The sequence below is a fragment of the Thunnus albacares genome, chromosome 18 (assembly GCF_914725855.1).
Source record: "Thunnus albacares chromosome 18, fThuAlb1.1, whole genome shotgun sequence".
Lineage (NCBI taxonomy): Eukaryota > Metazoa > Chordata > Actinopteri > Scombriformes > Scombridae > Thunnus > Thunnus albacares.
Genome location: NC_058123.1, coordinates 2,330,001 through 2,345,573, shown reverse-complemented (window position 1 = coordinate 2,345,573; position 15,573 = coordinate 2,330,001). Strand labels below are relative to the sequence as shown.

At 38.9% G+C, this 15,573-nt stretch overlaps 1 protein-coding gene across 1 annotated transcript in view; it reads right to left on the bottom strand.

The window, feature by feature from the left end:
• The window catches only part of gfra2b (GDNF family receptor alpha 2b), a 121,944-nt gene that overhangs the window by 44,850 nt on the left and 61,521 nt on the right, over positions 1-15,573 (bottom strand). The gene's annotated exons all lie outside the window — the stretch shown is intronic.

Sequence of the window (15,573 nt, the reverse complement as noted above, 5' to 3'; positions counted from 1 at the left end):
ATATAAATGAACTGTATAATATTACATTTATATAAATGTACTGTATAATATTACATTTATATGAATGTACTGTATAATATTGCATTAACATAAATGTACTGTATAATATTACATTTATATGAATATGTACTGCATAATATTGCATTTATATAAATGAACTGTATAATATTACATTTATATAAATGTACTGTATAATATTACATTTATATGAATGTACTGTATAATATTACATTTATATAAATGTACTGTATAATATTACATTAATATGAATGAACCATATAATATTACATTAATATGAATGTACTGTATAATATTACATTTATATAAATGAACTGTATAATATTACATTTATATAAATGTACTGTATAATATTACATCAATGTAAATGTACTGCATAATATTGCATTTATATAAATGAACTGTATAATATTACATTTATATAAATGTACTGTATAATATTACATTTATATGAATGTACTGTATAATATTGCATTTATATAAATGTACTGTATAATATTACATTAATATGAATGTACTGCATAATATTGCATTTATATAAATGAACTGTATAATATTACATTTATATAAATGTACTGTATAATATTACATTTATATGAATGTACTGTATAATATTACATTTATATAAATGTACTGTATAATATTACATTAATATGAATGTACTGCATAATATTGCATTTATATAAATGAACTGTATAATATTACATTTATATAAATGTACTGTATAATATTACATTTATATGAATGTACTGTATAATATTAAATCAATGTAAATGTACTGCATGATATTGCATTTATATAAATGTACTGTATAATATTACATTTATATGAATGTACTGTATAATATTGCATTAACATAAATGTACTGTATAATATTACATTTATATAAATGTACTGTATAATATTACATTTATATGAATGTACTGCATAATATTGCATTTATATAAATGAACTGTATAATATTACATTTATATAAATGTACTGTATAATATTACATTAATATGAATGTACTGCATAATATTGCATTTATATAAATGAACTGTATAATATTACATTTATATAAATGTACTGTATAATATTACATTTATATGAATGTACTGTATAATATTAAATCAATGTAAATGTACTGCATGATATTGCATTAACATAAATGTACTGTATAATATTACATTAATATGAATGTACTGTATAATATTACATTCATATGAATGTACTGTATAGTATTACATTAATATGAATGTACTGTATAGTATTACATTAATATGAATGTACTGTATGTTATTACAACAAATCTCATTGACGTGAGCTGAGAGACAGAGAGAGGTAACAGAGAGGCCACTGCTGTGAGCTGTCATCACCTCCATCTGTGATGTCAGATGTAATTAAATATGAATATGACCACAATTAACATGTGTGAGCGTGTGTATGTGTGTGTGTGTGTGTGTGCGCGCGCGCTGTCAGTGTTGTTGTTCAGTCAGACAAGAACAAAGGTTATCTGCAGTGGAAACAACATAGTGTGAAGCTCTGAATGAACACACTGATACTGCAGAAAAACACACACACACGCACACACATGCACAAATATCAGACCATGCTCACTTTTGAGGACATTACATAGACTTATATTCATTTCCCAGACACTTACCCTACCCAACCACTGACCCAAATACCAGCTTTTTCCCAATTGGGGACACGATTTTTGTCCCCAATTAACTGGTCCTGAGTCTGAAATTTGTCCCCAAAAGTAGTCTATGACAGACCACACACACAGTCCCCTTGTGTACTCCACATATAGAAGTTTACATGAAGGGAAGTACTGTAGTGCTCTGGAGTATTTTATTATCACTGACAAAGTCTGATCTAATGGAACATGTTTCTCTGAACATTCAAACATCTACTGGCAGATTGTGATCCAGTTTAATGCACACACACACACACACACACACACACACACACACACACACACACACACACACAGTAATAGTGCTGCCGTGTGTTTCCATGGGGCTGATTTCTTATTGAGGAGTTACATACATTGCATCAGTGAGTGAATCTAATCTTGGTGCAGATATTCATGATGCCCTCGCGATGAACTGTAAAAACTTTCATGATCACTCGACCTTCCATCTGGCGCAGACATCAGGTCCAAAATACTTTATGATTAAACATGTAAAACTAATGACATCATCACCCTCATCAGTTTAGTGTTTAGTGCTAATTTGCTAATGTTAGCATGCTAGTCCTGGTCTTGAAGAGAGACTCTGTTTGAAGACTTTAATAGTTTTAGTTTCTATTGAGCTCATTTGTTGTAAAGTTGTGTTATTCCATCATAGGAGGACTGTCATTATTTTCTTCTATCTGCTGATTGTTCAGTGTACATATATAAAGTATTGATCATTATTCCCTGAAGCCCAAGTGAACATATTCAGATTTGTCTTGTTTGACCAACTGCCAAAAACACAAAGATGTTAAGTTTACTATCATGAAAAACTCTGAAAAACTAGCAAATATTCACATTTTAGAAGCTGCTACCTGAGATTTTTTTTGGCATTTTTGCTTTTAAAAAAATGACTGAAACAATTAATAAATTATCAAAATTATTACCAGTGAATTATAACCTCTGGAGCCACTTAAGACTTTACACTCCTTTTTCACATATAACACCTGGAAACACATGCTGAGGTGAGAAATCACTGGAGGTCACCTGTAAAAAGTTCAGCAGTATCTCTGAGCATCGTAATAGGAAGAGGAAGTGTTTTTTTTACAGTGTTTCTGGAGAATATATTCCCCACAAAAGACATTTATAATCCTCATTTCCATAGAGAGACAAGTCAGAAACTGGAACTGCTGCAGCAGGAAAGTTTGCGGGCTGTGTGCCTGAAACCCTCCACCGTTGACTGTCTTTCCAAACTTTTCACTCTATCTGAAAACGTCTGACAGACGGAGAGGGAGAAGAGGAAGAGACAAGAGAGAGACAGAAACAAATTATATCTGCAGAGAAGAAGAAGAGCTGTGATTTGTTTTAATCACAAACAGGAAGTCTTAATAGCAGCTTTCTTCCAGGTCAAAGAGATAAATGAGTCGACCTTGCAGACTCAATGAGCCTCCGGTCTCTCAGTTCAGTGTTGATGTTTTAGAGTGAATTCATTAATGAGCTGCACACTGTTGATTTTATTTAAAGGGTCATTAGTCTGTTTATTACTTAGGTCTTAGGTCATTTTCATCGGTTCTGATAATGTCGCTACGACAAAGTGCGACTAAGCGACCAGTGAGACGATCAGACAGGCTGTAAACAGACCAGCAGTTTATTCAGATTATCTAAACTATATTATTATCTAAAGTTTATCTGGAGATATCACTAATAATCCCTGATCGCACAGGAAAACCTTCTTATTTAGAGAGATGAGATGATAAGCAACATGTGATAAAGCAACAGAAAGAAAAAACTAACTGTACAAAAACTGGAATTCAATGCTGTGGTTAAGGTCTGGTCAGGTTTAGGAAAACATCGTGGTCCAACTGAAATTAAACTGCCTCTTTGTCTCTGCTCATATCTGCTCAGTAAATCACTTGTCCTGTGTTCTCCTTTCAGAAAACATCACATTTTCGTACTTAGCTGGAATCCTTATTTCCATACAGCCAATCAAATCTTATCTTTAAAAAGCGATAACGTGGCGTTCTATCATCGGCAGAGCAGATGGTCGCACTGAGCCTGATAGCATCCTGCTACACAACACAAGAGCCACAGACTCTGAACAACAACCCACATTAGCTTCCCAGCTAAAGTCTCCTTCTAATCCAACATACAAACACCAACACACGTCTTGTCCTGCAGCTTGTTGAACGAGCCACCAAACAAACATTCACCAGGAAAAAGTGCACCGCTAATGTCAGTTAGCAGCTAGATAGCTAATTACCAGCTCAGCTGCTGTCAATCAAACACAGACACCGATGCCCCCCCCAGCTCCTGTCATTAAGTTAAAAGACCTTTTTACCTCCTTTTAATCATAATATATATTACTACATTGAGTTGGACTTTAAATTACTTCTTTGTTAGTAGATAAAGCAATGGAAAGAAAAAATTAACTGTACAAAAACTGGAATTCAATGACTCAGAGTGATAATGTGCCTTCTGATAGGGTATTTGTCATAATAATAAGAAGAAGAAGAAGAAGAGGAAGAAGAACAAGAAGAAGAACATAAAAACAGATAGAACAGCCCTGACTTTTGACTTGCAGGCAGCATTTTTACATACATTCACCTCAAGTTTTGGAACTTTGGACCATGTTTAACTTCCAGTATCAGAACAGGATATAAATAACAGAAAATCACAACAAGAAGGATGTTTTCTTTATATAAGTCCTTTCACTTCTAGAGCAGTGTGAGTGGAACTCTTCACATCTTCATCCCTGACAGATAAAGTAACAGTGAGCTCAGATTCCTGCAGGACAGAGCGTCCTTTGAACAATACAGTGAGAGAACACGCACCAGGGTTTTAACTGCATACGTCCGGAAATCTAAATGAAAGAGGCTTTGAGGTTTGTGAGGAACTTATTATGCACATCATCTGACGCTGCGTTCAGGGACGGACAGGAAACATGTGCTTGGAGTCCATAAATAAACTCTCTCAGCGTTCTGTATTTCCTGCTCCTAATGCAGTCAGTTAAATGAGCACGTTTGGTCTCCGAGGAGCAGCTCACACCTCCTCACAGCCGAGCTTATTGATTCTGTGAAATGAAGCAGGCGTCCACCGCTGGAGGCACACTTGGCTTAATGCTGTGTGCAGCTCTGTGCTGTTAACAGTTTGAGGCACGTCTTAATGACTGCAGAGTGAAGACTTCACACCTCCAGCCGCCCTCGTCTGCAGGTTAATATCAGCCTCGGCTTGCTGTGACACGAAGGTTCACTGTGTTTAACCCAAAGGTTGTTTGCACTCTGCCAAGTAAATGATGGAGCTTAAATAGTAAATCTGACCCAGAATGCTGCATTAGCATGAATAAATAAATGCATCTCAAGTACTCCAGTGATTTTGACTACGTCTGTATTAACAGTTTTTTCTACAAAGCTCCGCCAAGCTGGCATTTTCACATTTACACACTCTGGAGGCTGTTTTGGAAAAGCTGTTTCAGGGGAGAAAAATACCATTTTAGTTTGGACGGAGGGTCAAAACGGAGAGAAGATGTGTTTATGAATTTAGCCGACTTAGTGTGAATATGGTCTTAATATTGTTCTTACAAATGTTTGAAAATCAAAAAAAAGTTGAGGTATTCTGACTTTTTCTGCTTCTCATTTGTTCTTAATTGTGTTTTTGTCACATCTTAGTTCCTCCCACATGAGAGATGCAAGGAAAGAGAACTTGAAGATGTTTTTCGGTGAACCATCATCTGAAGCAACATCATTAGATTCCATGTTTTGTTTGAAAGATGTTAACCTTTTGTGTCTCAGGGACAGAACGCACAGACATCAAACACACACAGTGACACTTCTTCCTAACATATAGCGAGTGAACCAACTGTAGCAGATGGAGCGCAAAAATGTATGTCCAGATATACGACGAGTGATGCCGCAGTGCTGAGTGTGTTTGGAGGACCGGACGGAGTCGCTGCTCACAGACAGAGCGTCAGGGAACTCTGGAGGAGAGAAGGGAGCAGAGCCGGAGCCTCTGGAGGAATAACACCCAGAGTCACACCGGATTCTGCTCTGATCTGGAGTCGTTTACCGGTGCGAGGAGAGCTCAGAGTTTGCTTAACTCTCGTTCTCTCTTGGTCCATGTTGATTGCTGACTGGAGTGGAAACAGAAACGTCAAGGATGTCAGGGTCGATTTTGACCAATGAAAATAAGGTTTGGTGCGTGAAACTTTGCAAAAATAGAGCCGAGGTCAACTTTTTTTCAAACAAGCGGCACATCGCTCAGCCTGTTCGCTGATGCACGGAGCAGGTTAAGACATCGTCGCTGGGAAACACTGAAACAATCTGATGTTCGCACGCTCGCATCGTGTCCAGTTAGAGTTAGCCCATCAGCAGTCTGATATCCCTGGAACCCCAACAGTCTAATCTATACATTCAGATATGGAGATTTGTGCTGGATTGAAAACTTCTGCACATAAAGACAAAAAAGATGTTAAAAAATTAAATATTTTGTTTGTTTTTTTCCATAAAAAGTCTCCTACAGCATGTATAATACTATTCACATGAAGGCATTTCTGCACAGTCTGACTGTACATAGCAGCCTGAGGACACATAGTGACATAACATAAGACATAACATAGTGACATAAGACTATGAATGAAGAACATTAAAAACAGGTAAAAGGGTCAATCTAAAAATCTGTCAGCTGTACTGGTGTGAAAAGTAAAATATTTATATTTCACTCTAATGTAGTGGAGTTTAAGTGTATGGCAGCAAAAAAAAAGAAAGTATAGCAGAGTACTTGAGAAAATGTAATTATTATAAAACAGCACTGCAAAATTCCATGACATACAAAGCAATATAATATTTGTTATTTAATTTGATTTGTACATTTTTTAAGCCATTCTGAGCAAACTTATTTCACAGAATTAATCTTGCAATCATTAACTCAGATGACAAAACATAAAGTGCTGTCAGTCCCTGATGGACAGAAAGCCGTCCTGTTTTCTGCTGCAGCCACTTATAATAGTCTGCAAAAGGAGTTTAATTTCCCTGGCTGGCTGAATTCAAGAATATTGTAAATTCTACGGTAATTGACTCATTCTTAGCTTATCTTAACCCTCATTAGGTTTTATTAGAACTTTTTGTTCTGCTGTCTCGGTCAGGTCTATCTGGCAGAAGCAGTTTCCAACCTCTTGAACAGTGTCACCTGTTGACTTGCACAAACAACAACAGAGGACAACCTTATGAATTAGAAATAAGTGCACACGCAGGTATATTTTCCCACCACAGACACGGAAGACAAACAGACTTCTGAAACCATCAGGACTGAAGTGCAACATCTGACTCCTTGACTCGCTGTGAAAGGCTTCACACAGCAACACATTTAAATAAAAAGACAACAAGTCCTTCAATCTAAAAAAACAAAATACATTGTTACATAGACATATCATTTGTCTGTGCCCTCCAAAACAGTTTCAAAACACTGTTGGAAAATAACTGTTTTGTGATGTGATAACGCTGTGTTAAGGTCTGGTCAGGTTTAGGGAAACATCGTGGTCCAATTGAAATTAAACTGCCTCTTTGTCTCCTGCAGCTCAGTAAATCACTTGTCCTGTGTTCTCCTTTCAGAAAACATCACATCTTCTAACTTAGCTGGAGTCCTTATTTCCATACAACCAATCAAATCTTATCTTTAAAAAGCGATCAGCAGAGCAGACGGTCGCACTGAGCCTGATTGCATCCTGCAACACAACACAAGAGCCACAGACTCTGAACAACAACCCACATTAGCTTCCCTGCTAAAGTCTCCTTCTAATCCAACATACAGATACGAACACACGTCTTGTCCTGCAGCTTGTTGAACAAGCCACCAAACAAACATTCACCAGGGAAAAGTGCACCGCTAACGTCAGCTAGCAGCTAGATAGCTAATTACCTGCTCAGCTGCTGTCAATCAAACACAGACACCGACACGCCCCAGCTGCTGTCATTGAGTTAAAAGACCTTTTTACCTCCTTTTAATCATAAAATATATTACTACATTGAATTGGACTTTAAAATTACTTCTTTGTTAATGTTAGAAGACGATTGTGGTCATGGCTTTAGAAAAAATAATGTTGGAAACAGGAAGTGAACAATAATCTCTCCTGGTAAAGTTTGATGTCCCCATAACAATATAATATAAAAAAATAAATGAAATAAGAGTTTCCTTCTTTTGTTATCGCACATGTTTATATTGTTTTATAATTATAATTTTCTTTGTACGTGTTTTCATGATAATAAATTTTAATTGAATTGAATTGATTATTTGTTGATCCATCCATCCAACATGTCCTCCTCACTATGTGGATTTTGTCACTGCAGCATAACTAGATGTTATTTTTGGGGCCTCTGAAAGGAAAAGAAGCTCTTATTGTGTGTTGACACCAGCTTGACACATAACTGTCTTGAAATGGAGATGTTTCCTTTTCCAGTGTGATATTTTCATTAGAGTCAGTCTCTCTGTTTAACCCTCTCAACCTGGGGGCACCTTCTCTCATCTCTCAGCTCCCCCCCCCCCTTCCTCTGTCTCCATCTTTAATGCATCGCCTGGCTCACTCTACCTCGCAGCGCAGAGATATAGAAGAAGAAGAAGAAGAAGCAATAGGAGAGCAGCATTTGAAAGGGAACAGATATATATAGAGAAAAAGAGAGCAAGTATCCAGGGCAGGAGTGCGGGCCAATTAGAGAGTTGCCCTAGGTCGTCCTGTTATCTTTCTCACACACAGCCTCAACAGCATATACACACAAAGCTCTGCCCTAGGGTGCACACACACACACACACACACACGTATATACACAAACCACTCACTCACATAATGTTTTATTAAAACACTGTGTGCTCTAGTGTCCGTTCTCCAGCACACTCACACACACAAACACACACACACAGATATATAAATATATATATATATATATATATATATATATATATAAACCACAGAGACATGATCTAACAAGGTCAAAAGCAGAACTGGAGGGAGGAAGTGGGCGTGAGAGAAAGACCGGGGGAATCGGAGAAGAGTGGGGTAAAGAGGAAAAGAGGCCGAGCTGTGACAGAGAGAGAGAGAGAGAGAGAGAGAGAGAGAGAGAGAGAGAGAAAATGAAAAGAACGAGGCGAGACGTGAAGAACATCCGAAGGCAGAGAGGCAGAGTCAGACGCTCTCTCTGGTTAGCAAGACTCTGGGAGCTGTGCTGTAGTCCAGGAGGACGGATTGCTCAGTTATAAACCAACACTAATGTTTGTCTTACAGTACCTGGAACAGAGGGCCTAAATACCTCTGTAGATAAATAAGTAAATAGACTGGAGATACATTTCTGTGAGGAACTGCAGTTATTTTCCACATTAAAGTGTGTTTATAGTCAGGGAGTGCAACTGCATGTGTGAAAACATATATATTATTAAGTCTTTAGTGGCTCAAAATGTGGTAGATTGCCTCCGTTGGGGTTGAAGACTACAAGTCTGGAAAGTAAAAAAATAATGTGGAGGTGTGGAGTTAGAAAGATGTGAGGTTAGCAGACATCTGTAGCTCCTCATCTCTGCTGGAGGCTAGCACCTCCAGGCTACATTAGCTACAAGCATAACACACAATCCTTGAACCCGATTATGTAGTGGTTGAATTGAATTGTGGGTAATGTACGTGCTGGGTTTTTAACAGGGAAGAAGAACGTGTGGAATAAAACTCAAACTGTCCATCATGAGTTGGACAGTGTTAAAAGAGTGCAATGCTAAATGCTAATGCTAATGCTCTTTGAACTTCTAATATTATATATATTAACTATCTTTAATATTGTGAATATTGTTTGTAATATTTATAATGAAAAAGTTTTACTGTGCTTCTTTTTCTCCTCATGTGTTGTCTGATTTCAACTTGTGCAAATAAACTCAGTCAAACTCTAATCTGAACCTTATTAAGTCACATCTGAACAATCTAAACCCTGAACTGAAGCCCATTACCTAAAAGTTTAATCCTAAATGTAGCAGCACTCTTTCATGCAAATAATGATGATAGTAAGTATGCTACCAAGTCTCCAAAAGCATAAAGACTCTAATTATTATGCACACCACATTCATGATCTTCACTCGAAAGACAACATAATTGCATAGATCTGAAACCGCATTCAAGCTGCATCATGTAGCATCAAGCTAATCCTAATCCAACTACTAATCCAAATCCTGATCCAAGTGCTAATCCTAATCAAGCCCATTAAAGTCAAAGTGAAACCATCTTTTTAAAAGTATATTGCCTGGGACCTTGGACTGTTGTTTTACAGACGACAACTAATTACAGTCATTTTAGCCCAGCTGCTCCTTACACTTCAATTATCTTCTCTTGTAAAAAAAAAGCCAAACTGTAAACTCATTACTGCCCCCTGAGGACAGAAAACACCCACTGGTGCTTGATGGTTGGTGAAAACTGCAGTCGTATCCCTCAACAGCCAGAGGGGGCGACAATGAGCTCATTACACACTTAAAACATGTTTTAACCCTCCTGTTGTCTTCCTGTCGACCATGCAACTTGACAAAAGTCCACAGATGCTATAAATTTTAATGAAACACCCAAAATTCAATGAAAGTAGTGATCATTACTTTTATTTGCAAAGTGTGTGGTATGGAACCATCCATGTGATTTTCAGGCAATTACATGAAAGAAATCCATATTCCTGATATAAAAAACATTTGAAAACAGGTCAAATTTGACCCGAGGACAACAGGAGGGTTGAATATCAGTTTGACCGATGGCTGAATAGTTCCACACACTGCAGTATTCAGTTCAATTAAAATTTTATCTTTAAAAGACCATCTTATACAAAGGCAGTATGCTTTACATAAAAATAACATAATACAGGAAAAAAATGCTCATATACACAAATATACATACATATACTGTGAGTTCCTTTAAGAAAATGCTTTTAAAAGAAGTGTCTTTAGCTGCAAAAATGCTAAATGCTATCTCGCCAGTCTTTGAAGATGCTCCAAACTAGGGGTGTGCCCGAGTACAAATACGTTATTTGGCAAAGCACAAATAGTGGGGTTTTTACGAATATTTGTTTCATACAAATATTTTAAAAATTATTCGTTTTTGGGGGAAAAAAAACAAGTCAAATACCAGCATGCAGGTCGGTTACATCGCTATCTCAGTGTCTCTCCTCTGCTCCGCTGTTACGTCTGTCAGCAGGTCTCAACAAGGGGAGTCACATCCACCTGCTACATGACGCACATTTCCTAATTTGGACATCAGTCCCAGAGTTGGGAGTGTTCCCCAGAGATAAAGCTGAACTACTGACACACGCTTCATGAACACTTATTGTAACACTTTCATTTTCAGGATTTTTAAGCCTCTTTCCACTTTTATTTGAATACAAATACAAATAATTTTGCTGCCTCAACAAATACAAATACAAATACAAATATCGGGCTTTCTGCACATCCCTACTCCAGACACATAGAGGAGGTCTGCTGGGATTGTATACATGTCTGATATGTGCTGTGGATCCAGACCATTAAGAGGAGAATATTGAGCTGTTCTCTGAAGACGACAGGTAGCCGATGAAGGTTTTGGAGGACTGGATTTACAGTATGTGGTCTTTCTGGACCTTCTATGGATTATTTTGGTTGGAAGGTGAATAGTCCAGCCTACTCATGACAAATGCATGCATGAGTTTCTCTGAGTCAGACTGGGAAAGAAAGATTTTGGAGATATTTATTAGTCAGTAAAAGTAGCGCGCGTTAAAATCGTGGCGGTTTAACCCTTCGGCCGACGTGACTCAAGTCAAACGGAGACCACGTCGCTGACGTGAAACCTCCTGGAGTGGATACTTTCCCAGATTGCTGCTGGATTGACTGGCTTTGTGTCTGTGTGTGTGTGATGATTAATGTTTATTTTCTACACAGGCAGTTGAAATGAACTTATTGTGTGCCTGTTGCTTTGTTTCGGAGTATGAACTGAGCTGATCTTGAAGCATTGTTTCCTGCTGGAGGGGTTTATTTTGGGAGGGGAGGGAATTGAATTGCAAACTGAAATATTGACTCTCAATCACACACACACACACACATACAAACACCCACACACTCTTCTGTTACGAAGTTTCTTGTACATCGAACAAAGCAGAATGTTTCTCTCTAACAAGCGTGCTGATGTTTTTATCTGTATTCCTTTCGCTCTATCTTCTTGTTTATTTACCACTGTTAATCCCCAGAGCACGCAGTGTACTCTGACACAGTATTAGCGAGGTTAAAAGTAATATTTCATGACTGTGAAGAAGTGAGCAGCAGCAAAGATGTCGTCTCTTTGATGTCTCTGTACAGCCGAGTAAAGAAATATAAGAGAAAATACACAAACACAAACACACACAGAGAAACCTTCATGTTCCTTCCTTTGAATCTACACTTCGACATCTCAACCCGGACAACCACACACACACACACACACACACACACACACACACACAGATGAAGCTGTGTCAGTAGGATATGTCTTACTATTCAGTCCCCTGTGGATAGATTATCTACTCCGCTCTGCTTTCTGCTTCTTCAAGCTCTCGTCTCACATTTCCTCTTCCCATTTTCCTCTCTTTTCTTGTTTTGCTCTCTTCTTCTTCTTCTTCTTCATCTCCTCTCCTCTCCTCTCCTCTCCTCTTTCTTTCCTGTCCTCTCTGAAGTACAACAATCTAACAGATACTCGTTTTATGATGTTAGAGGCCTGGTGCACTTTCAGAGTGTCCTGTGATGTGGAAAGATGCTCCTTTGAAGAGCTACAGACAGATTTTCAGTGTCTGGTATTGCAGTAAAAGTACATAAGTATTATGAGCTTGATGTAGTTCAAGTATTGCAGTAAAAGTACATAAGTATTATGAGCTTGATGTAGTTAAAGTATTGCAGTAAAAGTAGTGGTTTGGTCCCTCTGACTGATATATTATTATATATGACATCATTAGATTATTAATAGTGAAGCATCAGTGTTAGAGCAGCATGTTACTGTTGTAGCTGCTGGAGGTGGAGCTAGTTTACACTACTTTATATACAGTTAGCTAGTTTAGTCCAGTGGTTCCCAACCTAGGGGTCGGGGCCCCTCCAAAGGGTCAGCAGATAAATCTGAGGGGTCGTGAGATGATTAATGGGAGAGGAAAGAAGAATCAATGAGGGAAGAATCACTATTTGATGGATCTGTAAAGCTCTTCTGTGTTCATACGGACGTCCGACTGTTGTTTTAATTGTGAACTCGTCCTTTAAATGTGACACATATTATTGATTTCAGGTTGATGTCACTCAGCTCACCTGTCTATCAATCTGTAATAAGTTAGATATTCTCACAGCTGAAAGTCTGTAAACTACTTTTGGAGCTCCCTTTGTCATAAAAACACACTCTCTCTCTCTCTTAAACACACACACACACACACATGCAGCTCCATATTCACAAACACTCGGTCACGCCTAGCCTTTCCCTCCAATCAATTAGAGACACTCTTGTCTGAAACATACTTTAATGTTCCAGCGCTCTTTCTTCTGCCACTGCTATTTAACACACTTCTATATTATCCTCTTATCTCTCCCTCCCTCCATCTCCCAGCACCCCCCCACCCAACCTCCCTCCCTCCCCAGCCTCCGCCCCCCTCCCGCCCCCCCCCTTTTCTTTCTTGTTTGCTCTTTATCTGCTTTGAGCATTCAGAGGCTCTCGCAGCGTGGATCTTCACATCATGCTTTCAGATTCCAGTAGACAGGTGATTTAAGACACACACACTTTAGCATGCAACCACCCACACACACACACACACACACAAACACACACACACACACGCTCCGCCGCTGCATGAATCCTACACATGTATGTATATATAGTATATATGTGTGTGTGTGTGGAGATTGATGTCATGTTTTTTTTTACGGGTCGGATACAGGAATAACTGAAACGCTGCTACGCTACGCTCACGCTCTGTGTGTGTGTGTGCGTGTGTGTGTGTGTGTGTGTGTGTGTGTGTGTGTGTGTGTGTGTGAGACAGAGAGAGAGAGAGAGAGAGAAAGAAAAGAAAGTGCTTTTGAAGTTGCATTGGTTGCAGCTCTCCTGCTTTGACCATGTTTGTACTAGTGTTAATCTGAGAGAGCAGAACCCAATTTACAGAGCTGCGAGTCTATTTCACAGCTGTTTGACCACACACACACACACACACACACACACACACACACACAGAGAGAGAGAGAGAGAAAGTGTAAATGACGATGTATTGCTCGGGGCTTCTGACATTTAAACACTCCTCAGAAACGTGTGTGTGTGTGTGTGTGAGTCACAGAAAGAGAGTTGTGTGTTGTGCAGCAGGTCTAATGTAGTATGACCAATCACCAGACTGCTGATGGAGAAAGTCAAGACGACTGAAATGTAAAACATGTTTCGGTTCAAACCATATATCATTTCACTATTTTATTTCCCTTTAAATACTTGTTTTTGTTGATATTTCTGTATGTTTATGTGTTAAAAAAATGGTATAATAAAGCTTGAACAAGGCCTTTACTAATATCAATATTTGAGAGTTTAAAGTTCCACCAAAAGTTAATAAAAGTGTAGAATAAAATCAATAAAATCACATGTGTTCATGTCGTCGTGGTGACTATTAAAAGGCTGAAGAAACGAGAGGTTTTTCCACAGTTTAGGGCCTGATGGTCACCTCTGGCTTTTAACTGGCAGCGAGGAATGAAGAGCAGCGATCGGTGTTAATGGGGTGATAAAAGGATGCTAATGAAGCCGGTTGGCAGGAGCGAGTATGTGCAAAAATAAGGTGATGCTTATTAACGAAAAATGATAAAGAAACAGGCAAAAAAAAAAAAAAAGACCAGCAGAGTCGGAGCAAAACGAACAACAAATAACACGTAGTCTCTTCCCTCGCTCATCACAAGCTGACTGACATTTCACCTCCTCAGCTGCACCTAACTGGAACGTACCATCTGCTCAGGTCGCCGCAGGGTGAGCTGGACTGATACCGAGCTTTCAAAACATACAGAACATTAATGTAGACAATAACAAACGTCTGCGGTCAAACATGCACAGACACAAGTGCACCAGATCATTAGGTCGTGATGTCAGTCACCTAAAAAATGACATTTACAGGTACTGTGTAAAGGTTTTAGGCCCCTTTAGATGATTAGGTTCTTATCCATAATGCAGTACCGTCAGCGAGGCGTCTGATTGGTCCCAAATTTATTCTGCAGCATGAGAAGGGAGCGGACGCCGTCATCTACCTGCTGCAGCGAGCTCACTCCCTTCCGGATGGAACCGGTTGAAACTGTGAGAATCACATTTATTTTTTTTTTGATTTCTCCAGAGCATTCAACACCATCCAGCCACAGATACTGAGGGAGAAGCCGCGAGTGATGAGGGCAGACACATCCATTATCTCCTGGATCAGACCGCGGTTTGTCCGACCGGAGAGCGTCCCCGTCTGGGATGGAGGAGAGTAGTGCAGGAGCTCCACAGGGGGGACTGAGCTGTCTTTTCACCTCGTACATCTCACACTTTCAGTACAACTAAAGCTCATATCGCTCTGTAGAAGTTCTGTGGTGACTCTGCGGCGGTTGGGTGTATAAGCGATGGGCGGGAGGAGGAGTAGAGAGCACTGGTATCTGGAAATCATCTGCTTCTGAACGTGGGAGAGACGGTGATGGACTTCAGAAGGAAGAGGACGGCTACACAGCCCCTGTGTATTCTGGGAGAGGACTACAAGTACAACATGGAGGCTGTATATAGGAAGCAGACTATATATATCCTGAGGAAGATGAGATCCTTCAATGTGACACACTTAATCGGCTGCAAACGAGACACCTGTGAAGTTGTGTGTGTGTGGAGACATTATGGACAATCCTGACAACTCTCTCCTCCGCTGGACAGAACTTTC